This window comes from Haliotis rufescens, unplaced genomic scaffold, assembly GCF_023055435.1.
Source record: "Haliotis rufescens isolate VD_foot unplaced genomic scaffold, xgHalRufe1.0.p SCAF_65, whole genome shotgun sequence".
In the NCBI taxonomy this organism is placed as follows: domain Eukaryota; kingdom Metazoa; phylum Mollusca; class Gastropoda; order Lepetellida; family Haliotidae; genus Haliotis; species Haliotis rufescens.
Window position 1 is genome coordinate 6,861 of NW_025964356.1, and position 25,972 is coordinate 32,832.

The following is a 25,972-nucleotide window of genomic DNA, read 5'->3' on the forward strand; positions in this document are numbered from 1 at the left end:
CTACATCGTAACTCGGGGACTACATTACTTCCAAATGGAACACCTCACTTCTGTCCCAACGTCAAGTTACATGGGTGCTGTTGGCAATCCATATAAAATGATTGATTATTTTCTAGGTCATGCAGCAAAACAGTTTGTAGACAAGCACGTCTTACCGGAGGTTCCTCAACAGCCAGGTCATGGTCTCCAAATCAAACACACTAGCCTGCAGGTACTGTGGAAAACTGTACCAGAGACCAAAAGCTCTCCGCAAACACGAAGCATCCGGAATATAATGCTGAAAACAATCAGGATTCCACATCTTCAGCAGAATCAAGATCATCTATTTATCAGTACACCCGTCTGTCTCTCATGCTTGGGCTTCTTCGAATAAATCACAACGATTCCATTCACATGGGAGATGGTGGCAGGCATGATGAGACTAGTAAAGTGGTTCTGTTTATACTACAAGGCAAGCAAATGTCCAAAGTATGCATATGGTCTCCTTTGAAACACAGGCAAAGGCATATGCTCTCCTATATGAACGGCAGGCTTTATAGATTGATATGGAACCGCACAGTCAACCATCAAGGCAGAGAAGACACCAATCATCCCATCGACCTTGACTTGGAGCATTGCAACAGGGCTTTCAAAGATGATGTACACACCACATACAAGGGGAGGTACACAGATAAAAGACGATTCTCAAAGTCAGCAGAAGTGCGCTGTCAATGGAAGAATTATGCCAAAAATACGACAAATTGGCATTCCGCAAGAAATGTTCGGGAAGGCATGGAGTTGTTGATCCTTCTTGGTGATATTCTTAAACTTGTAGAACAATTCCATTCCTATGCAGCTCTATTCAATGAGGCCAACAAGCCACTGCCACAGAGAAATCAAAAACATGCTGAGTGACATCCAAAATTGGATTTCAGAAAGTCTTAAAGTCTTCAGTAGCCGCACATACTATAACATCTGAACCTTTTTTCCCGATGTGTAATTCAGTGTCACATGATTAAAACGAGACCCTGTTGCAAAGTCGCTATCACTGTATGTTTCATGATCTTCATGTTCTGAGTCTGAGTGAGATGATGAGCTATCACTCGAGTCAAGGGAAGTTTTGTACAACTCAAGAATATCACATCTACATTCACTACATGGGGTAATTGCATGTCCATGAGTCTCTGCAGTCACAGAGACACTTGCAAGATATGGCACAGTTGTCCATAGCACTCATGACTTCAGTAAAGCTCAACTCGTCGACATACGTTGGTTCTGACATACTGTTTCATTTCATCCGAAATATTCCGCCTGCCACTGAGACATCGTCTAAATTTCATGAGAAGAGCATGTGCCTGCTTTTCTGGATCCCTGCCTGCTCCGTCCTTGTCTCTTGAATATAATCCTCAACATTATTGGCTGGACCATAGTGGATGACGGTTTCCACACTTTGTAAGTCCCAAGCTGAATGGTGTTGAGCAATGGACTATCAAGGGACTATCATCCTCTTGAAACCATTTGGATCCATGAAGGACTCTGACACACTTCCCTGTTTTCCTTCTCATTCATACATATTCTGTATGTTGTTATGCATGATTGATGTTGAACTTTAATTGAAACTTTAGCTTGAAAATTGGCCGATTTCTTTTATGAAATTTAACTCCTATTATAAGAATAAGATCAACATATGCAAAAACAATTGTTGTTAGATGATTATTTTTTTGTAACCGATCAACAAGATCAACTTTAGTGTTTTAGTGTTTTAACTTAGCTAATGTAATGTAATACAGTGGATGTATGCATTCCTTTTTCATAAGGGCATTAACATATATTACATAATGCCTCTACCTGGGACTGCGGCCAAACTTACAAAATTAACCCTTGTTTGAGAGTAACAAGTATCAAGTTCATGATGATTGTAGAAGTGATTGTATGTATTCATAAATGTGACACATGCACATTTTGAAATGTTAATATTTGTGCTTTAACTTTGATTTGATGAATATCAAATTAGATATTGTATACACTTTATAGCTACTTGTGATCAGTGCACATTTTTATACCTTTAGATTGTGCAGTTTCATAGTGGTTAGTAAGAATATTTTGTGAATTTATACTTGTTTTATCACAAAACATGTGAATGAGTGAATGTCGTCTCATACTGCAGTCAGCAATATTGCAGCCATATGAAGGCAGCCTGTAAACCAGTAATTGATACGCACACCATCCTAGTACATAAAACATTCGCTCTCCATGCCTATTTATGGTGTCCCCGTCGTGATTTTGCTGGGATATTGCCAAAAGATGCGTAAATCCATGCTCTCTCAATTCAACATGCCATGCCTTGACAGACAAAACGAAATACAAAATATAACATTTATACTTACAATTTTGCAATGCAGTGTGCTTCATCAATGAAAATTGCCATCAAAATCTTCTCTTTAGTCAGGCTGTGTTCCAAGAACTGTCTCTGGACTTGCAAATATTATTATGTCAGTGTCAGGGTGAAAAAACCGTCACAGTAGCATGGTTGGAGTTATTAAGTTTCTTAAACACGAATGGTGCTAATTCAAAAGTAAGTGATTTTCCTGATCCTGTTGGAGAAAAAAAAGGACATCCTTTCCTCTGAGGTAACTTTACAATCACTTGTCTTTGATGATTCCTGAAGTGATCAATTATGTAACTGCATTACCTTCCATACCAACAGTTATACATGTAGTTAAGTTAAATAGAGGGCGTATATACTTAAAACACAACATCAATCCTTTGTTCCGTTCAGCAGTGTGTCAGATTCGTGATGGCTAGCTTGAGGTGGCTAGACTTGCTTTTTGTATGCATTACTAGATTATTTTTTTAAATGAAATAAATATATTCCACGGTCATTGGTGCAGGACTAATTGTGTATATCACCTGAATTTTGGTCAATACCTGAAATACTCAGTCGCCAATACAGCCCCTATTTCATATAAGGTTATGAAAATACATGTCGGTTGGAGCCTGAAGCCTGAAGTAGAATTTAGGTTATTACACGGACGATATACATGTAAGGCCGAAAATTGATGAACTTCTTTATTATGAAGAACACAATGTTTGGGACTAATATCATTAGTTGAAGGAGTAAGTATTACACCCAAACGTTCTGTTCCACACAATGCGTTTCACTTCTGAATGTTTTTCTAAGAGTTGATACATACACTTGCCTTGTATATATGGTTGATGCACGTCGAGTGTCTCAGAAACGCGGGATCTGCAGGTATTAGAGCTGAATACAGTTGTGATTTGACGAATTCTTTTTCTTTTGACTCTTCCTCTTATTTCGTTTTTCAGCTTAGCATTGTGTATACACAACGTAATTAACGGATTCTGACATCAGCCACATATCTCGGACCACCCCACGAGTCTCTCTTAACCGTTCAATTAACGTTCCGCTTGGTGTTGCCACACCTGTCCGCCATCTGCTGTTGAGATACTGTAACGGTTCTCGTCTGAAAAGAGGACTTCTCCCACTGCTGGTGCTGTGCTACCCACTGAAGACGGTCCAGGAAACAAAGAAGAAGACTGAAAGGGTATGATTTCTATTTACTTACTTCTTTTGTTAGTAAATAAGCGGCCTTCAAAAGCGACTATGCTTGTCGTAAGAGGAGACTAACGGGTGGTCAGACTAGCTTGACTTGGTTGATACATGCCATCGTATCCCAATTGTGTGGATTGAGTGTGGCGATAAATAACAAAAAACAAACAAACAGTTGTCTCAGATTATTTATATTTAAAAACATGTATATATTTGTTAAAAGTATGTTTCTATTTATACTGCTCACACAAAGTAGGGGATATTGAAAAGTTACGACGAAAAGCTTCAGAATTATGTTTAATTTTCATTGGGAAACAATAATAATGTGGAAATAAGGATGTTAAGAAACAGTTTTGAAAGTAATGACTTTGATCAAGCTGCAATTTCATTTTGTCGACACTGGAAAATTCATGAGGGGTAGAAACCCAAAAGTTGTGCTTCTATGCTTTCTTCCGGCTTGGATCATCCCAATTGCTCTCAATCTTTCGTCTTCTCGTAACCTTCGCATTGTGGAAAGTGGTGAAGTGATGGATGAACTTGGTCCAAGACCCATGTTTAACACCCATTTTTGCCCGTGAGGCACGTGGATTTTGTCATTTGCACGTGTGACACAAGATGTGATTTCTCATCCCCACCCCCTGGTACGTTTGAGTGCAATTTTCCTGGATGCAAGGGCATCTGGTGGGTCATTGTGAGGCTTGCTCAGACGGACCTATGCTTTTCCTCAATCATACACAAATGTTTTGTAGGCATCTATATTACTGTCTTTGTGCCATTGATTTTAATTTCAATATACCCTACTTTTTGTGAGCAGTTTATATCCTACACATATGAAAAGATTAATGAAAGATTGTTTCTGAAACTTATACAGTGGAAATTTATTTCAGATACCACTGGGAGTGCTTCAGTGAGGACCTCAGTGACCGTTCTCCATCACAGTAGGTGCTCAGCGGAGGGGACTACCTCACCCTTGAGAGGCAGAAACAAGCCAATCATGCACTTACGAGATGGACCTACACCAAGTTCCAGATTACAAGGACTTGTTCCAAAGATGGAAGAGTTCCATAACGAAGCTGAATTTCTAAAGGTATATGTAATTAACTGCATTTTCTGTAATTGCGATTTAACAAAAGAAGGACAGTTATTGTGTGGTTTGTAAATTGGTTTATTGTTTTGTTGCAAAAGTAACGGATTAGTCTTTGTGTAATACCTGACTACCTGAAGATATTTCTTTTTCAGGTTATATGGAAACACTTGTACTCGTCCTCCTCTAACAAGTCTGTTTGGCACTCTGCATGCTGCAAAGGAGCACAATAAATGCGGTGAATGTTACTCAGGATCCTCATGACAACTTTTACCCATGCTCTGAATTCATGGACAAGGTCACCACCGCCTACATCGTAACTCGGGGACTACATTACTTCCAAATGGAACACCTCACTTCTGTCCCAACGTCAAGTTACATGGGTGCTGTTGGCAATCCATATAAAATGATTGATTATTTTCTAGGTCATGCAGCAAAACAGTTTGTAGACAAGCACGTCTTACCGGAGGTTCCTCAACAGCCAGGTCATGGTCTCCAAATCAAACACACTAGCCTGCAGGTACTGTGGAAAACTGTACCAGAGACCAAAAGCTCTCCGCAAACACGAAGCATCCGGAATATAATGCTGAAAACAATCAGGATTCCACATCTTCAGCAGAATCAAGATCATCTATTTATCAGTACACCCGTCTGTCTCTCATGCTTGGGCTTCTTCGAATAAATCACAACGATTCCATTCACATGGGAGATGGTGGCAGGCATGATGAGACTAGTAAAGTGGTTCTGTTTATACTACAAGGCAAGCAAATGTCCAAAGTATGCATATGGTCTCCTTTGAAACACAGGCAAAGGCATATGCTCTCCTATATGAACGGCAGGCTTTATAGATTGATATGGAACCGCACAGTCAACCATCAAGGCAGAGAAGACACCAATCATCCCATCGACCTTGACTTGGAGCATTGCAACAGGGCTTTCAAAGATGATGTACACACCACATACAAGGGGAGGTACACAGATAAAAGACGATTCTCAAAGTCAGCAGAAGTGCGCTGTCAATGGAAGAATTATGCCAAAAATACGACAAATTGGCATTCCGCAAGAAATGTTCGGGAAGGCATGGAGTTGTTGATCCTTCTTGGTGATATTCTTAAACTTGTAGAACAATTCCATTCCTATGCAGCTCTATTCAATGAGGCCAACAAGCCACTGCCACAGAGAAATCAAAAACATGCTGAGTGACATCCAAAATTGGATTTCAGAAAGTCTTAAAGTCTTCAGTAGCCGCACATACTATAACATCTGAACCTTTTTTCCCGATGTGTAATTCAGTGTCACATGATTAAAACGAGACCCTGTTGCAAAGTCGCTATCACTGTATGTTTCATGATCTTCATGTTCTGAGTCTGAGTGAGATGATGAGCTATCACTCGAGTCAAGGGAAGTTTTGTACAACTCAAGAATATCACATCTACATTCACTACATGGGGTAATTGCATGTCCATGAGTCTCTGCAGTCACAGAGACACTTGCAAGATATGGCACAGTTGTCCATAGCACTCATGACTTCAGTAAAGCTCAACTCGTCGACATACGTTGGTTCTGACATACTGTTTCATTTCATCCGAAATATTCCGCCTGCCACTGAGACATTGTCTAAATTTCATGAGAAGAGCATGTGCCTGCTTTTCTGGATCCCTGCCTGCTCCGTCCTTGTCTCTTGAATATAATCCTCAACATTATTGGCTGGACCATAGTGGATGACGGTTTCCACACTTTGTAAGTCCCAAGCTGAATGGTGTTGAGCAATGGACTATCAAGGGACTATCATCCTCTTGAAACCATTTGGATCCATGAAGGACTCTGACACACTTCCCTGTTTTCCTTCTCATTCATACATATTCTGTATGTTGTTATGCATGATTGATGTTGAACTTTAATTGAAACTTTAGCTTGAAAATTGGCCGATTTCTTTTATGAAATTTAACTCCTATTATAAGAATAAGATCAACATATGCAAAAACAATTGTTGTTAGATGATTATTTTTTTGTAACCGATCAACAAGATCAACTTTAGTGTTTTAGTGTTTTAACTTAGCTAATGTAATGTAATACAGTGGATGTATGCATTCCTTTTTCATAAGGGCATTAACATATATTACATAATGCCTCTACCTGGGACTGCGGCCAAACTTACAAAATTAACCCTTGTTTGAGAGTAACAAGTATCAAGTTCATGATTGTAGAAGTGATTGTATGTATTCATAAATGTGACACATGCACATTTTGAAATGTTAATATTTGTGCTTTAACTTTGATTTGATGAATATCAAATTAGATATTGTATACACTTTATAGCTACTTGTGATCAGTGCACATTTTTATACCTTTAGATTGTGCAGTTTCATAGTGGTTAGTAAGAATATTTTGTGAATTTATACTTGTTTTATCACAAAACATGTGAATGAGTGAATGTCGTCTCATACTGCAGTCAGCAATATTGCAGCCATATGAAGGCAGCCTGTAAACCAGTAATTGATACGCACACCATCCTAGTACATAAAACATTCGCTCTCCATGCCTATTTATGGTGTCCCCGTCGTGATTTTGCTGGGATATTGCCAAAAGATGCGTAAATCCATGCTCTCTCAATTCAACATGCCATGCCTTGACAGACAAAACGAAATACAAAATATAACATTTATACTTACAATTTTGCAATGCAGTGTGCTTCATCAATGAAAATTGCCATCAAAATCTTCTCTTTAGTCAGGCTGTGTTCCAAGAACTGTCTCTGGACTTGCAAATATTATTATGTCAGTGTCAGGGTGAAAAAACCGTCACAGTAGCATGGTTGGAGTTATTAAGTTTCTTAAACACGAATGGTGCTAATTCAAAAGTAAGTGATTTTCCTGATCCTGTTGGAGAAAAAAAAGGACATCCTTTCCTCTGAGGTAACTTACAATCACTTGTCTTTGATGATTCCTGAAGTGATCAATTATGTAACTGCATTACCTTCCATACCAACAGTTATACATGTAGTTAAGTTAAATAGAGGGCGTATATACTTAAAACACAACATCAATCCTTTGTTCCGTTCAGCAGTGTGTCAGATTCGTGATGGCTAGCTTGAGGTGGCTAGACTTGCTTTTTGTATGCATTACTAGATTATTTTTTTAAATGAAATAAATATATTCCACGGTCATTGGTGCAGGACTAATTGTGTATATCACCTGAATTTTGGTCAATACCTGAAATACTCAGTCGCCAATACAGCCCCTATTTCATATAAGGTTATGAAAATACATGTCGGTTGGAGCCTGAAGCCTGAAGTAGAATTTAGGTTATTACACGGATGATATACATGTAAGGCCGAAAATTGATGAACTTCTTTATTATGAAGAACACAATGTTTGGGACTAATATCATTAGTTGAAGGAGTAAGTATTACACCCAAACGTTCTGTTCCACACAATGCGTTTCACTTCTGAATGTTTTTCTAAGAGTTGATACATACACTTGCCTTGTATATATGGTTGATGCACGTCGAGTGTCTCAGAAACGCGGGATCTGCAGGTATTAGAGCTGAATACAGTTGTGATTTGACGAATTCTTTTTCTTCTGACTCTTCCTCTTATTTCGTTTTTCAGCTTAGCATTGTGTATACACAACGTAATTAACGGATTCTGACATCAGCCACATATCTCGGACCACCCCACGAGTCTCTCTTAACCGTTCAATTAACGTTCCGCTTGGTGTTGCCACACCTGTCCGCCATCTGCTGTTGAGATACTGTAACGGTTCTCGTCTGAAAAGAGGACTTCTCCCACTGCTGGTGCTGTGCTACCCACTGAAGACGGTCCAGGAAACAAAGAAGAAGACTGAAAGGGTATGATTTCTATTTACTTACTTCTTTTGTTAGTAAATAAGCGGCCTTCAAAAGCGACTATGCTTGTCGTAAGAGGAGACTAACGGGTGGTCAGACTAGCTTGACTTGGTTGATACATGCCATCGTATCCCAATTGTGTGGATTGAGTGTGGCGATAAATAACAAAAAACAAACAAACAGTTGTCTCAGATTATTTATATTTAAAAACATGTATATATTTGTTAAAAGTATGTTTCTATTTATACTGCTCACACAAAGTAGGGGATATTGAAAAGTTACGACGAAAAGCTTCAGAATTATGTTTAATTTTCATTGGGAAACAATAATAATGTGGAAATAAGGATGTTAAGAAACAGTTTTGAAAGTAATGACTTTGATCAAGCTGCAATTTCATTTTGTCGACACTGGAAAATTCATGAGGGGTAGAAACCCAAAAGTTGTGCTTCTATGCTTTCTTCCGGCTTGGATCATCCCAATTGCTCTCAATCTTTCGTCTTCTCGTAACCTTCGCATTGTGGAAAGTGGTGAAGTGATGGATGAACTTGGTCCAAGACCCATGTTTAACACCCACTTTTGCCCGTGAGGCACGTGGATTTTGTCATTTGCACGTGTGACACAAGATGTGATTTCTCATCCCCACCCCCTGGTACGTTTGAGTGCAATTTTCCTGGATGCAAGGGCATCTGGTGGGTCATTGTGAGGCTTGCTCAGACGGACCTATGCTTTTCCTCAATCATACACAAATGTTTTGTAGGCATCTATATTACTGTCTTTGTGCCATTGATTTTAATTTCAATATACCCTACTTTTTGTGAGCAGTTTATATCCTACACATATGAAAAGATTAATGAAAGATTGTTTCTGAAACTTATACAGTGGAAATTTATTTCAGATACCACTGGGAGTGCTTCAGTGAGGACCTCAGTGACCGTTCTCCATCACAGTAGGTGCTCAGCGGAGGGGACTACCTCACCCTTGAGAGGCAGAAACAAGCCAATCATGCACTTACGAGATGGACCTACACCAAGTTCCAGATTACAAGGACTTGTTCCAAAGATGGAAGAGTTCCATAACGAAGCTGAATTTCTAAAGGTATATGTAATTAACTGCATTTTCTGTAATTGCGATTTAACAAAAGAAGGACAGTTATTGTGTGGTTTGTAAATTGGTTTATTGTTTTGTTGCAAAAGTAACGGATTAGTCTTTGTGTAATACCTGACTACCTGAAGATATTTCTTTTTCAGGTTATATGGAAACACTTGTACTCGTCCTCCTCTAACAAGTCTGTTTGGCACTCTGCATGCTGCAAAGGAGCACAATAAATGCGGTGAATGTTACTCAGGATCCTCATGACAACTTTTACCCATGCTCTGAATTCATGGACAAGGTCACCACCGCCTACATCGTAACTCGGGGACTACATTACTTCCAAATGGAACACCTCACTTCTGTCCCAACGTCAAGTTACATGGGTGCTGTTGGCAATCCATATAAAATGATTGATTATTTTCTAGGTCATGCAGCAAAACAGTTTGTAGACAAGCACGTCTTACCGGAGGTTCCTCAACAGCCAGGTCATGGTCTCCAAATCAAACACACTAGCCTGCAGGTACTGTGGAAAACTGTACCAGAGACCAAAAGCTCTCCGCAAACACGAAGCATCCGGAATATAATGCTGAAAACAATCAGGATTCCACATCTTCAGCAGAATCAAGATCATCTATTTATCAGTACACCCGTCTGTCTCTCATGCTTGGGCTTCTTCGAATAAATCACAACGATTCCATTCACATGGGAGATGGTGGCAGGCATGATGAGACTAGTAAAGTGGTTCTGTTTATACTACAAGGCAAGCAAATGTCCAAAGTATGCATATGGTCTCCTTTGAAACACAGGCAAAGGCATATGCTCTCCTATATGAACGGCAGGCTTTATAGATTGATATGGAACCGCACAGTCAACCATCAAGGCAGAGAAGACACCAATCATCCCATCGACCTTGACTTGGAGCATTGCAACAGGGCTTTCAAAGATGATGTACACACCACATACAAGGGGAGGTACACAGATAAAAGACGATTCTCAAAGTCAGCAGAAGTGCGCTGTCAATGGAAGAATTATGCCAAAAATACGACAAATTGGCATTCCGCAAGAAATGTTCGGGAAGGCATGGAGTTGTTGATCCTTCTTGGTGATATTCTTAAACTTGTAGAACAATTCCATTCCTATGCAGCTCTATTCAATGAGGCCAACAAGCCACTGCCACAGAGAAATCAAAAACATGCTGAGTGACATCCAAAATTGGATTTCAGAAAGTCTTAAAGTCTTCAGTAGCCGCACATACTATAACATCTGAACCTTTTTTCCCGATGTGTAATTCAGTGTCACATGATTAAAACGAGACCCTGTTGCAAAGTCGCTATCACTGTATGTTTCATGATCTTCATGTTCTGAGTCTGAGTGAGATGATGAGCTATCACTCGAGTCAAGGGAAGTTTTGTACAACTCAAGAATATCACATCTACATTCACTACATGGGGTAATTGCATGTCCATGAGTCTCTGCAGTCACAGAGACACTTGCAAGATATGGCACAGTTGTCCATAGCACTCATGACTTCAGTAAAGCTCAACTCGTCGACATACGTTGGTTCTGACATACTGTTTCATTTCATCCGAAATATTCCGCCTGCCACTGAGACATCGTCTAAATTTCATGAGAAGAGCATGTGCCTGCTTTTCTGGATCCCTGCCTGCTCCGTCCTTGTCTCTTGAATATAATCCTCAACATTATTGGCTGGACCATAGTGGATGACGGTTTCCACACTTTGTAAGTCCCAAGCTGAATGGTGTTGAGCAATGGACTATCAAGGGACTATCATCCTCTTGAAACCATTTGGATCCATGAAGGACTCTGACACACTTCCCTGTTTTCCTTCTCATTCATACATATTCTGTATGTTGTTATGCATGATTGATGTTGAACTTTAATTGAAACTTTAGCTTGAAAATTGGCCGATTTCTTTTATGAAATTTAACTCCTATTATAAGAATAAGATCAACATATGCAAAAACAATTGTTGTTAGATGATTATTTTTTTGTAACCGATCAACAAGATCAACTTTAGTGTTTTAGTGTTTTAACTTAGCTAATGTAATGTAATACAGTGGATGTATGCATTCCTTTTTCATAAGGGCATTAACATATATTACATAATGCCTCTACCTGGGACTGCGGCCAAACTTACAAAATTAACCCTTGTTTGAGAGTAACAAGTATCAAGTTCATGATGATTGTAGAAGTGATTGTATGTATTCATAAATGTGACACATGCACATTTTGAAATGTTAATATTTGTGCTTTAACTTTGATTTGATGAATATCAAATTAGATATTGTATACACTTTATAGCTACTTGTGATCAGTGCACATTTTTATACCTTTAGATTGTGCAGTTTCATAGTGGTTAGTAAGAATATTTTGTGAATTTATACTTGTTTTATCACAAAACATGTGAATGAGTGAATGTCGTCTCATACTGCAGTCAGCAATATTGCAGCCATATGAAGGCAGCCTGTAAACCAGTAATTGATACGCACACCATCCTAGTACATAAAACATTCGCTCTCCATGCCTATTTATGGTGTCCCCGTCGTGATTTTGCTGGGATATTGCCAAAAGATGCGTAAATCCATGCTCTCTCAATTCAACATGCCATGCCTTGACAGACAAAACGAAATACAAAATATAACATTTATACTTACAATTTTGCAATGCAGTGTGCTTCATCAATGAAAATTGCCATCAAAATCTTCTCTTTAGTCAGGCTGTGTTCCAAGAACTGTCTCTGGACTTGCAAATATTATTATGTCAGTGTCAGGGTGAAAAAACCGTCACAGTAGCATGGTTGGAGTTATTAAGTTTCTTAAACACGAATGGTGCTAATTCAAAAGTAAGTGATTTTCCTGATCCTGTTGGAGAAAAAAAAGGACATCCTTTCCTCTGAGGTAACTTACAATCACTTGTCTTTGATGATTCCTGAAGTGATCAATTATGTAACTGCATTACCTTCCATACCAACAGTTATACATGTAGTTAAGTTAAATAGAGGGCCTTAAAACACAACATCAATCCTTTGTTCCGTTCAGCAGTGTGTCAGATTCGTGATGGCTAGCTTGAGGTGGCTAGACTTGCTTTTTGTATGCATTACTAGATTATTTTTTTAAATGAAATAAATATATTCCACGGTCATTGGTGCAGGACTAATTGTGTATATCACCTGAATTTTGGTCAATACCTGAAATACTCAGTCGCCAATACAGCCCCTATTTCATATAAGGTTATGAAAATACATGTCGGTTGGAGCCTGAAGCCTGAAGTAGAATTTAGGTTATTACACGGATGATATACATGTAAGGCCGAAAATTGATGAACTTCTTTATTATGAAGAACACAATGTTTGGGACTAATATCATTAGTTGAAGGAGTAAGTATTACACCCAAACGTTCTGTTCCACACAATGCGTTTCACTTCTGAATGTTTTTCTAAGAGTTGATACATACACTTGCCTTGTATATATGGTTGATGCACGTCGAGTGTCTCAGAAACGCGGGATCTGCAGGTATTAGAGCTGAATACAGTTGTGATTTGACGAATTCTTTTTCTTCTGACTCTTCCTCTTATTTCGTTTTTCAGCTTAGCATTGTGTATACACAACGTAATTAACGGATTCTGACATCAGCCACATATCTCGGACCACCCCACGAGTCTCTCTTAACCGTTCAATTAACGTTCCGCTTGGTGTTGCCACACCTGTCCGCCATCTGCTGTTGAGATACTGTAACGGTTCTCGTCTGAAAAGAGGACTTCTCCCACTGCTGGTGCTGTGCTACCCACTGAAGACGGTCCAGGAAACAAAGAAGAAGACTGAAAGGGTATGATTTCTATTTACTTACTTCTTTTGTTAGTAAATAAGCGGCCTTCAAAAGCGACTATGCTTGTCGTAAGAGGAGACTAACGGGTGGTCAGACTAGCTTGACTTGGTTGATACATGCCATCGTATCCCAATTGTGTGGATTGAGTGTGGCGATAAATAACAAAAAACAAACAAACAGTTGTCTCAGATTATTTATATTTAAAAACATGTATATATTTGTTAAAAGTATGTTTCTATTTATACTGCTCACACAAAGTAGGGGATATTGAAAAGTTACGACGAAAAGCTTCAGAATTATGTTTAATTTTCATTGGGAAACAATAATAATGTGGAAATAAGGATGTTAAGAAACAGTTTTGAAAGTAATGACTTTGATCAAGCTGCAATTTCATTTTGTCGACACTGGAAAATTCATGAGGGGTAGAAACCCAAAAGTTGTGCTTCTATGCTTTCTTCCGGCTTGGATCATCCCAATTGCTCTCAATCTTTCGTCTTCTCGTAACCTTCGCATTGTGGAAAGTGGTGAAGTGATGGATGAACTTGGTCCAAGACCCATGTTTAACACCCATTTTTGCCCGTGAGGCACGTGGATTTTGTCATTTGCACGTGTGACACAAGATGTGATTTCTCATCCCCACCCCCTGGTACGTTTGAGTGCAATTTTCCTGGATGCAAGGGCATCTGGTGGGTCATTGTGAGGCTTGCTCAGACGGACCTATGCTTTTCCTCAATCATACACAAATGTTTTGTAGGCATCTATATTACTGTCTTTGTGCCATTGATTTTAATTTCAATATACCCTACTTTTTGTGAGCAGTTTATATCCTACACATATGAAAAGATTAATGAAAGATTGTTTCTGAAACTTATACAGTGGAAATTTATTTCAGATACCACTGGGAGTGCTTCAGTGAGGACCTCAGTGACCGTTCTCCATCACAGTAGGTGCTCAGCGGAGGGGACTACCTCACCCTTGAGAGGCAGAAACAAGCCAATCATGCACTTACGAGATGGACCTACACCAAGTTCCAGATTACAAGGACTTGTTCCAAAGATGGAAGAGTTCCATAACGAAGCTGAATTTCTAAAGGTATATGTAATTAACTGCATTTTCTGTAATTGCGATTTAACAAAAGAAGGACAGTTATTGTGTGGTTTGTAAATTGGTTTATTGTTTTGTTGCAAAAGTAACGGATTAGTCTTTGTGTAATACCTGACTACCTGAAGATATTTCTTTTTCAGGTTATATGGAAACACTTGTACTCGTCCTCCTCTAACAAGTCTGTTTGGCACTCTGCATGCTGCAAAGGAGCACAATAAATGCGGTGAATGTTACTCAGGATCCTCATGACAACTTTTACCCATGCTCTGAATTCATGGACAAGGTCACCACCGCCTACATCGTAACTGGGGGACTACATTACTTCCAAATGGAACACCTCACTTCTGTCCCAACGTCAAGTTACATGGGTGCTGTTGGCAATCCATATAAAATGATTGATTATTTTCTAGGTCATGCAGCAAAACAGTTTGTAGACAAGCACGTCTTACCGGAGGTTCCTCAACAGCCAGGTCATGGTCTCCAAATCAAACACACTAGCCTGCAGGTACTGTGGAAAACTGTACCAGAGACCAAAAGCTCTCCGCAAACACGAAGCATCCGGAATATAATGCTGAAAACAATCAGGATTCCACATCTTCAGCAGAATCAAGATCATCTATTTATCAGTACACCCGTCTGTCTCTCATGCTTGGGCTTCTTCGAATAAATCACAACGATTCCATTCACATGGGAGATGGTGGCAGGCATGATGAGACTAGTAAAGTGGTTCTGTTTATACTACAAGGCAAGCAAATGTCCAAAGTATGCATATGGTCTCCTTTGAAACACAGGCAAAGGCATATGCTCTCCTATATGAACGGCAGGCTTTATAGATTGATATGGAACCGCACAGTCAACCATCAAGGCAGAGAAGACACCAATCATCCCATCGACCTTGACTTGGAGCATTGCAACAGGGCTTTCAAAGATGATGTACACACATACAAGGGGAGGTACACAGATAAAAGACGATTCTCAAAGTCAGCAGAAGTGCGCTGTCAATGGAAGAATTATGCCAAAAATACGACAAATTGGCATTCCGCAAGAAATGTTCGGGAAGGCATGGAGTTGTTGATCCTTCTTGGTGATATTCTTAAACTTGTAGAACAATTCCATTCCTATGCAGCTCTATTCAATGAGGCCAACAAGCCACTGCCACAGAGAAATCAAAAACATGCTGAGTGACATCCAAAATTGGATTTCAGAAAGTCTTAAAGTCTTCAGTAGCCGCACATACTATAACATCTGAACCTTTTTTCCCGATGTGTAATTCAGTGTCACATGATTAAAACGAGACCCTGTTGCAAAGTCGCTATCACTGTATGTTTCATGATCTTCATGTTCTGAGTCTGAGTGAGATGATGAGCTATCACTCGAGTCAAGGGAAGTTTTGTACAACTCAAGAATATCACATCTACATTCACTACATGGGGTAATTGCATGTCCATGAGTCTCTGCAGTCACAGAGACACTTGCAAGATATGGCACAGTTGTCCATAGCACTCATGACTTCAGTAAAGCTCAACTCGTCGACATACGTTGGTTCTGACATACTGTTTCATTTCATCCGAAATATTCCGCCTGCCACTGAGACATCGTCTAAATTTCATGAGAAGAGCATGTGCCTGCTTTTCTGGATCCCTGCCTGCTCCGTCCTTGTCTCTTGAATATAATCCTCAACATTATTGGCTGGACCATAGTGGATGACGGTTTCCACACTTTGTAAGTCCCAAGCTGAATGGTGTTGAGCAATGGACTATCAAGGGACTATCATCCTCTTGAAACCATTTGGATCCATGAAGGACTCTGACACACTTCCCTGTTTTCCTTCTCATTCATACATATTCTGTATGTTGTTATGCATGATTGATGTTGAACTTTAATTGAAACTTTAGCTTGAAAATTGGCCGATTTCTTTTATGAAATTTAACTCCTATTATAAGAATAAGATCAACATATGCAAAAACAATTGTTGTTAGATGATTATTTTTTTGTAACCGATCAACAAGATCAACTTTAGTGTTTTAGTGTTTTAACTTAGCTAATGTAATGTAATACAGTGGATGTATGCATTCCTTTTTCATAAGGGCATTAACATATATTACATAATGCCTCTACCTGGGACTGCGGCCAAACTTACAAAATTAACCCTTGTTTGAGAGTAACAAGTATCAAGTTCATGATGATTGTAGAAGTGATTGTATGTATTCATAAATGTGACACATGCACATTTTGAAATGTTAATATTTGTGCTTTAACTTTGATTTGATGAATATCAAATTAGATATTGTATACACTTTATAGCTACTTGTGATCAGTGCACATTTTTATACCTTTAGATTGTGCAGTTTCATAGTGGTTAGTAAGAATATTTTGTGAATTTATACTTGTTTTATCACAAAACATGTGAATGAGTGAATGTCGTCTCATACTGCAGTCAGCAATATTGCAGCCATATGAAGGCAGCCTGTAAACCAGTAATTGATACGCACACCATCCTAGTACATAAAACATTCGCTCTCCATGCCTATTTATGGTGTCCCCGTCGTGATTTTGCTGGGATATTGCCAAAAGATGCGTAAATCCATGCTCTCTCAATTCAACATGCCATGCCTTGACAGACAAAACGAAATACAAAATATAACATTTATACTTACAATTTTGCAATGCAGTGTGCTTCATCAATGAAAATTGCCATCAAAATCTTCTCTTTAGTCAGGCTGTGTTCCAAGAACTGTCTCTGGACTTGCAAATATTATTATGTCAGTGTCAGGGTGAAAAAACCGTCACAGTAGCATGGTTGGAGTTATTAAGTTTCTTAAACACGAATGGTGCTAATTCAAAAGTAAGTGATTTTCCTGATCCTGTTGGAGAAAAAAAAGGACATCCTTTCCTCTGAGGTAACTTACAATCACTTGTCTTTGATGATTCCTGAAGTGATCAATTATGTAACTGCATTACCTTCCATACCAACAGTTATACATGTAGTTAAGTTAAATAGAGGGCGTATATACTTAAAACACAACATCAATCCTTTGTTCCGTTCAGCAGTGTGTCAGATTCGTGATGGCTAGCTTGAGGTGGCTAGACTTGCTTTTTGTATGCATTACTAGATTATTTTTTTAAATGAAATAAATATATTCCACGGTCATTGGTGCAGGACTAATTGTGTATATCACCTGAATTTTGGTCAATACCTGAAATACTCAGTCGCCAATACAGCCCCTATTTCATATAAGGTTATGAAAATACATGTCGGTTGGAGCCTGAAGCCTGAAGTAGAATTTAGGTTATTACACGGATGATATACATGTAAGGCCGAAAATTGATGAACTTCTTTATTATGAAGAACACAATGTTTGGGACTAATATCATTAGTTGAAGGAGTAAGTATTACACCCAAACGTTCTGTTCCACACAATGCGTTTCACTTCTGAATGTTTTTTCTAAGAGTTGATACATACACTTGCCTTGTATATATGGTTGATGCACGTCGAGTGTCTCAGAAACGCGGGATCTGCAGGTATTAGAGCTGAATACAGTTGTGATTTGACGAATTCTTTTTCTTTTGACTCTTCCTCTTATTTCGTTTTTCAGCTTAGCATTGTGTATACACAACGTAATTAACGGATTCTGACATCAGCCACATATCTCGGACCACCCCACGAGTCTCTCTTAACCGTTCAATTAACGTTCCGCTTGGTGTTGCCACACCTGTCCGCCATCTGCTGTTGAGATACTGTAACGGTTCTCGTCTGAAAAGAGGACTTCCCCCACTGCTGGTGCTGTGCTACCCACTGAAGACGGTCCAGGAAACAAAGAAGAAGACTGAAAGGGTATGATTTCTATTTACTTACTTCTTTTGTTAGTAAATAAGCGGCCTTCAAAAGCGACTATGCTTGTCGTAAGAGGAGACTAACGGGTGGTCAGACTAGCTTGACTTGGTTGATACATGCCATCGTATCCCAATTGTGTGGATTGAGTGTGGCGATAAATAACAAAAAACAAACAAACAGTTGTCTCAGATTATTTATATTTAAAAACATGTATATATTTGTTAAAAGTATGTTTCTATTTATACTGCTCACACAAAGTAGGGGATATTGAAAAGTTACGACGAAAAGCTTCAGAATTATGTTTAATTTTCATTGGGAAACAATAATAATGTTAAGAAACAGTTTTGAAAGTAATGACTTTGATCAAGCTGCAATTTCATTTTGTCGACACTGGAAAATTCATGAGGGGTAGAAACCCAAAAGTTGTGCTTCTATGCTTTCTTCCGGCTTGGATCATCCCAATTGCTCTCAATCTTTCGTCTTCTCGTAACCTTCGCATTGTGGAAAGTGGTGAAGTGATGGATGAACTTGGTCCAAGACCCATGTTTAACACCCATTTTTGCCCGTGAGGCACGTGGATTTTGTCATTTGCACGTGTGACACAAGATGTGATTTCTCATCCCCACCCCCTGGTACGTTTGAGTGCAATTTTCCTGGATGCAAGGGCATCTGGTGGGTCATTGTGAGGCTTGCTCAGACGGACCTATGCTTTTCCTCAATCATACACAAATGTTTTGTAGGCATCTATATTACTGTCTTTGTGCCATTGATTTTAATTTCAATATACCCTACTTTTTGTGAGCAGTTTATATCCTACACATATGAAAAGATTAATGAAAGATTGTTTCTGAAACTTATACAGTGGAAATTTATTTCAGATACCACTGGGAGTGCTTCAGTGAGGACCTCAGTGACCGTTCTCCATCACAGTAGGTGCTCAGCGGAGGGGACTACCTCACCCTTGAGAGGCAGAAACAAGCCAATCATGCACTTACGAGATGGACCTACACCAAGTTCCAGATTACAAGGACTTGTTCCAAAGATGGAAGAGTTCCATAACGAAGCTGAATTTCTAAAGGTATATGTAATTAACTGCATTTTCTGTAATTGCGATTTAACAAAAGAAGGACAGTTATTGTGTGGTTTGTAAATTGGTTTATTGTTTTGTTGCAAAAGTAACGGATTAGTCTTTGTGTAATACCTGACTACCTGAAGATATTTCTTTTTCAGGTTATATGGAAACACTTGTACTCGTCCTCCTCTAACAAGTCTGTTTGGCACTCTGCATGCTGCAAAGGAGCACAATAAATGCGGTGAATGTTACTCAGGATCCTCATGACAACTTTTACCCATGCTCTGAATTCATGGACAAGGTCACCACCGCCTACATCGTAACTCGGGGACTACATTACTTCCAAATGGAACACCTCACTTCTGTCCCAACGTCAAGTTACATGGGTGCTGTTGGCAATCCATATAAAATGATTGATTATTTTCTAGGTCATGCAGCAAAACAGTTTGTAGACAAGCACGTCTTACCGGAGGTTCCTCAACAGCCAGGTCATGGTCTCCAAATCAAACACACTAGCCTGCAGGTACTGTGGAAAACTGTACCAGAGACCAAAAGCTCTCCGCAAACACGAAGCATCCGGAACATAATGCTGAAAACAATCAGGATTCCACATCTTCAGCAGAATCAAGATCATCTATTTATCAGTACACCCGTCTGTCTCTCATGCTTGGGCTTCTTCGAATAAATCACAACGATTCCATTCACATGGGAGATGGTGGCAGGCATGATGAGACTAGTAAAGTGGTTCTGTTTATACTACAAGGCAAGCAAATGTCCAAAGTATGCATATGGTCTCCTTTGAAACACAGGCAAAGGCATATGCTCTCCTATATGAACGGCAGGCTTTATAGATTGATATGGAACCGCACAGTCAACCATCAAGGCAGAGAAGACACCAATCATCCCATCGACCTTGACTTGGAGCATTGCAACAGGGCTTTCAAAGATGATGTACACACATACAAGGGGAGGTACACAGATAAAAGACGATTCTCAAAGTCAGCAGAAGTGCGCTGTCAATGGAAGAATTATGCCAAAAATACGACAAATTGGCATTCCGCAAGAAATGTTCGGGAAGGCATGGAGTTGTTGATCCTTCTTGGTGATATTCTTAAACTTGTAGAACAATTCCATTCCTATGCAGCTCTATTCAATGAGGCCAACAAGCCACTGCCACAGAGAAATCAAAAACATGCTGAGTGACATCCAAAATTGGATTTCAGAAAGTCTTAAAGTCTTCAGTAGCCGCACATACTATAACATCTGAACCTTTTTTCCCGATGTGTAATTCAGTGTCACATGATTAAAACGAGACCCTGTTGCAAAGTCGCTATCACTGTATGTTTCATGATCTTCATGTTCTGAGTCTGAGTGAGATGATGAGCTATCACTCGAGTCAAGGGAAGTTTTGTACAACTCAAGAATATCACATCTACATTCACTACATGGGGTAATTGCATGTCCATGAGTCTCTGCAGTCACAGAGACACTTGCAAGATATGGCACAGTTGTCCATAGCACTCAATGACTTCAGTAAAGCTCAACTCGTCGACATACGTTGGTTCTGACATACTGTTTCATTTCATCCGAAATATTCCGCCACTGAGACATCGTCTAAATTTCATGAGAAGAGCATGTGCCTGCTTTTCTGGATCCCTGCCTGCTCCGTCCTTGTCTCTTGAATATAATCCTCAACATTATTGGCTGGACCATAGTGGATGACGGTTTCCAACACTTTGTAAGTCCCAAGCTGAATGGTGTTGAGCAATGGACTATCAAGGGACTATCATCCTCTTGAAACCATTTGGATCCATGAAGGACTCTGACACACTTCCCTGTTTTCCTTCTCATTCATACATATTCTGTATGTTGTTATGCATGATTGATGTTGAACTTTAATTGAAACTTTAGCTTGAAAATTGGCCGATTTCTTTTATGAAATTTAACTCCTATTATAAGAATAAGATCAACATATGCAAAAACAATTGTTGTTAGATGATTATTTTTTTGTAACCGATCAACAAGATCAACTTTAGTGTTTTAGTGTTTTAACTTAGCTAATGTAATGTAATACAGTGGATGTATGCATTCCTTTTTCATAAGGGCATTAACATATATTACATAATGCCTCTACCTGGGACTGCGGCCAAACTTACAAAATTAACCCTTGTTTGAGAGTAACAAGTATCAAGTTCATGATGATTGTAGAAGTGATTGTATGTATTCATAAATGTGACACATGCACATTTTGAAATGTTAATATTTGTGCTTTAACTTTGATTTGATGAATATCAAATTAGATATTGTATACACTTTATAGCTACTTGTGATCAGTGCACATTTTTATACCTTTAGATTGTGCAGTTTCATAGTGGTTAGTAAGAATATTTTGTGAATTTATACTTGTTTTATCACAAAACATGTGAATGAGTGAATGTCGTCTCATACTGCAGTCAGCAATATTGCAGCCATATGAAGGCAGCCTGTAAACCAGTAATTGATACGCACACCATCCTAGTACATAAAACATTCGCTCTCCATGCCTATTTATGGTGTCCCCGTCGTGATTTTGCTGGGATATTGCCAAAAGATGCGTAAATCCATGCTCTCTCAATTCAACATGCCATGCCTTGACAGACAAAACGAAATACAAAATATAACATTTATACTTACAATTTTGCAATGCAGTGTGCTTCATCAATGAAAATTGCCATCAAAATCTTCTCTTTAGTCAGGCTGTGTTCCAAGAACTGTCTCTGGACTTGCAAATATTATTATGTCAGTGTCAGGGTGAAAAAACCGTCACAGTAGCATGGTTGGAGTTATTAAGTTTCTTAAACACGAATGGTGCTAATTCAAAAGTAAGTGATTTTCCTGATCCTGTTGGAGAAAAAAAAGGACATCCTTTCCTCTGAGGTAACTTACAATGACTTGTCTTTGATGATTCCTGAAGTGATCAATTATGTAACTGCATTACCTTCCATACCAACAGTTATACATGTAGTTAAGTTAAATAGAGGGCGTATATACTTAAAACACAACATCAATCCTTTGTTCCGTTCAGCAGTGTGTCAAGATTCGTGATGGCTAGCTTGAGGTGGCTAGACTTGCTTTTTGTATGCATTACTAGATTATTTTTTTAAATGAAATAAATATATTCCACGGTCATTGGTGCAGGACTAATTGTGTATATCACCTGAATTTTGGTCAATACCTGAAATACTCAGTCGCCAATACAGCCCCTATTTCATATAAGGTTATGAAAATACATGTCGGTTGGAGCCTGAAGCCTGAAGTAGAATTTAGGTTATTACACGGATGATATACATGTAAGGCCGAAAATTGATGAACTTCTTTATTATGAAGAACACAATGTTTGGGACTAATATCATTAGTTGAAGGAGTAAGTATTACACCCAAACGTTCTGTTCCACACAATGCGTTTCACTTCTGAATGTTTTTCTAAGAGTTGATACATACACTTGCCTTGTATATATGGTTGATGCACGTCGAGTGTCTCAGAAACGCGGGATCTGCAGGTATTAGAGCTGAATACAGTTGTGATTTGACGAATTCTTTTTCTTTTGACTCTTCCTCTTATTTCGTTTTTCAGCTTAGCATTGTGTATACACAACGTAATTAACGGATTCTGACATCAGCCACATATCTCGGACCACCCCACGAGTCTCTCTTAACGTTCCGCTTGGTGTTGCCACACCTGTCCGCCATCTGCTGTTGAGATACTGTAACGGTTCTCGTCTGAAAAGAGGACTTCCCCCACTGCTGGTGCTGTGCTACCCACTGAAGACGGTCCAGGAAACAAAGAAGAAGACTGAAAGGGTATGATTTCTATTTACTTACTTCTTTTGTTAGTAAATAAGCGGCCTTCAAAAGCGACTATGCTTGTCGTAAGAGGAGACTAACGGGTGGTCAGACTAGCTTGACTTGGTTGATACATGCCATCGTATCCCAATTGTGTGGATTGAGTGTGGCGATAAATAACAAAAAACAAACAAACAGTTGTCTCAGATTATTTATATTTAAAAACATGTATATATTTGTTAAAAGTATGTTTCTATTTATACTGCTCACACAAAGTAGGGGATATTGAAAAGTTACGACGAAAAACTTCAGAATTATGTTTAATTTTCATTGGGAAACAATAATAATGTGGAAATAAGGATGTTAAGAAACAGTTTTGAAAGTAATGACTTTGATCAAGCTGCAATTTCATTTTGTCGACACTGGAAAGTTCATGAGGGGTAGAAACCCAAAAGTTGTGCTTCTATGCTTTCTTCCGGCTTGGATCATCCCAATTGTTCTCGTAACCTTCGCATTGTGGAAAGTGGTGAAGTGATGGATGAACTTGGTCCAAGACCCATGTTAACACCCATTTTTGCCCGTGAGGCACGTGGATTTTGTCATTTGCACGTGTGACACAAGATGTGATTTCTCATCCCCACCCCCTGGTACGTTTGAGTGCAATTTTCCTGGATGCAAGGGCATCTGGTGGGTCATTGTGAGGCTTGCTCAGACGGACCTATGCTTTTCCTCAATCATACACAAATGTTTGATTACTGTCTTTGTGCCACTGATTTTAATTTCAATATACCCTACTTTTTGTGAGCAGTTTATATCCTACACATATGAAAAGATTAATGAAAGATTGTTTCTGAAACTTATACAGTGGAAATTTATTTCAGATACCACTGGGAGTGCTTCAGTGAGGACCTCAGTGACCGTTCTCCATCACAGTAGGTGCTCAGCGGAGGGGACTACCTCATCCTTGAGAGGCAGAAACAAGCCAATCATGCACTTACGAGATGGACCTACACCAAGTTCCAGATTACAAGGACTTTGTTCCAAAGATGGAAGAGTTCCATAACGAAGCTGAATTTCTAAAGGTATATGTAATTAACTGCATTTTCTGTAATTGCGATTTAACAAAAGAAGGACAGTTATTGTGTGGTTTGTAAATTGGTTTATTGTTTTGTTGCAAAAGTAACGGATTAGTCTTTGTGTAATACCTGACTACCTGAAGATATTTCTTATTCAGGTTATATGGAAACACTTGTACTCGTCCTCCTCTAAACAAGTCTGTTTGGCACTCTGCATGCTGCAAAGGAGCACAATAAATGCGGTGAATGTTACTCAGGATCCTCATGACAACTTTTACCCATGCTCTGAATTCATGGACAAGGTCACCACCGCCTACATCATTACTTCCAAATGGAACACCTCACTTCTGTCCCAACGTCAAGTTACATGGGTGCTGTTGGCAATCCATATAAAACGATTGATTATTTTCTAGGTCATGCAGCAAAACAGTTTGTAGTTTGTAGAGGTTCCTCAACAGCCAGATCATGGTCTCCAAATCAAACACACTAGCCTGCAGGTACTGTGGAAAACTGTACCAGAGACCAAAAGCTCTCCGCAAACACGAAGCACGTTTGCATGGATATTCTGATCCGGAATATAACGCTGAAAACAATCAGGATTCCACATCTTCAGCAGAATCAAGATCATCTATTTATCAGTACACCCGTCTGTCTCTCATGCTTGGGCTTCTTCGAATAAATCACAACGATTCCATTCACATGGGAGATGGTGGCAGCATGATGAGACTAGTAAAGTGGTTCTGTTTATACTACAAGGCAAGCAAATGTCCAAAGTATGCATATGGTCTCCTTGAAACACAGGCAAAGGCATATGCTCCTCGTTATATACATAGCAACTATAGCGTGATAAAGTGTCTCTCTGAAAATTGACATCAGATGGACTTACACTCTTCGATAAAAGAAACACAAAGATATTATTCAACTTGACTAAATATTGTTAGGGTGACATTTGACCAAGTTAGCTTTAAAACACAGCCATTGTCGCTACGGCATTTGAAGATTCGTTTGATAAAATGCGCGTTGACGAGCAGATTTACTTGGACACATCGGATCGAGGCAGGTCACATGTTATGTCACGCGACCTTGATTTTTAGTGTCGATCTTGACCCTTCGATAATCTTGCCATGGGACTCTTTTCTCCAGGGTTTGGGGCCATTTTCTAGGCCGACCTCTCTCCAAATCGTAACGAGCGGCTCCCGTTCGCTCAGGTGACGTAAGACCTCGTTAGGCAAGGTCTGAGGGCCACAGTGAAAATTGCTATTTTGGGTTGGAAAAACGATTTTCCAATGACCATGGTCTCATCTTGGGTTCAAATTAACACATTGTCGGGTCAAATTAACACATTGTCGCAGAGGGTTGAAACTGGCCAGCCGCGTACTCGACCTTGGTTCTCGACCTTGACCTTTCTCATTGACCTTGCCGTTTGTCAACCTTTCCTCAAGGGTTTAGGGGTCATTCGTCAGTCGACCTTGACCCTTTCGACAACCCTGGCACTCGAACTTGACCTTTGACACGCGACCTTGATCTTTTAATTTGACCTTGACCTTTGATACCATTTTGTCCAGGGGTAAGGGGGCATTTTCGTGTTGATCTTGACGTTTGTCAACCTTTCCTCAAGGGTTTAGGGGTCATTCGTCAGTCGA

At 39.3% G+C, this 25,972-nt stretch overlaps 1 long non-coding RNA gene across 2 annotated transcripts; it reads left to right on the forward strand.

The window, feature by feature from the left end:
• Nucleotides 1-21: 21 nt before the first annotated feature.
• LOC125375980 lies at nucleotides 22-20,006 on the forward strand. Of its 2 annotated transcripts, XR_007218871.1 has the most exons (13): nucleotides 22-1,431; nucleotides 3,307-3,545; nucleotides 4,438-4,637; nucleotides 4,790-6,374; nucleotides 8,246-8,484; nucleotides 9,377-9,576; nucleotides 9,729-11,313; nucleotides 13,181-13,419; nucleotides 14,312-14,511; nucleotides 14,664-16,245; nucleotides 18,121-18,359; nucleotides 19,238-19,437; nucleotides 19,590-20,006. It is a non-coding gene; the product is annotated as an uncharacterized LOC125375980 (long non-coding RNA). The 2 variants fall into 2 exon arrangements; XR_007218870.1 differs by lacking the exons at nucleotides 18,121-18,359; nucleotides 19,238-19,437; nucleotides 19,590-20,006 and having other exon boundaries at nucleotides 14,664-17,674.
• The last annotated feature ends 5,966 nt before the right edge of the window (nucleotides 20,007-25,972 follow it).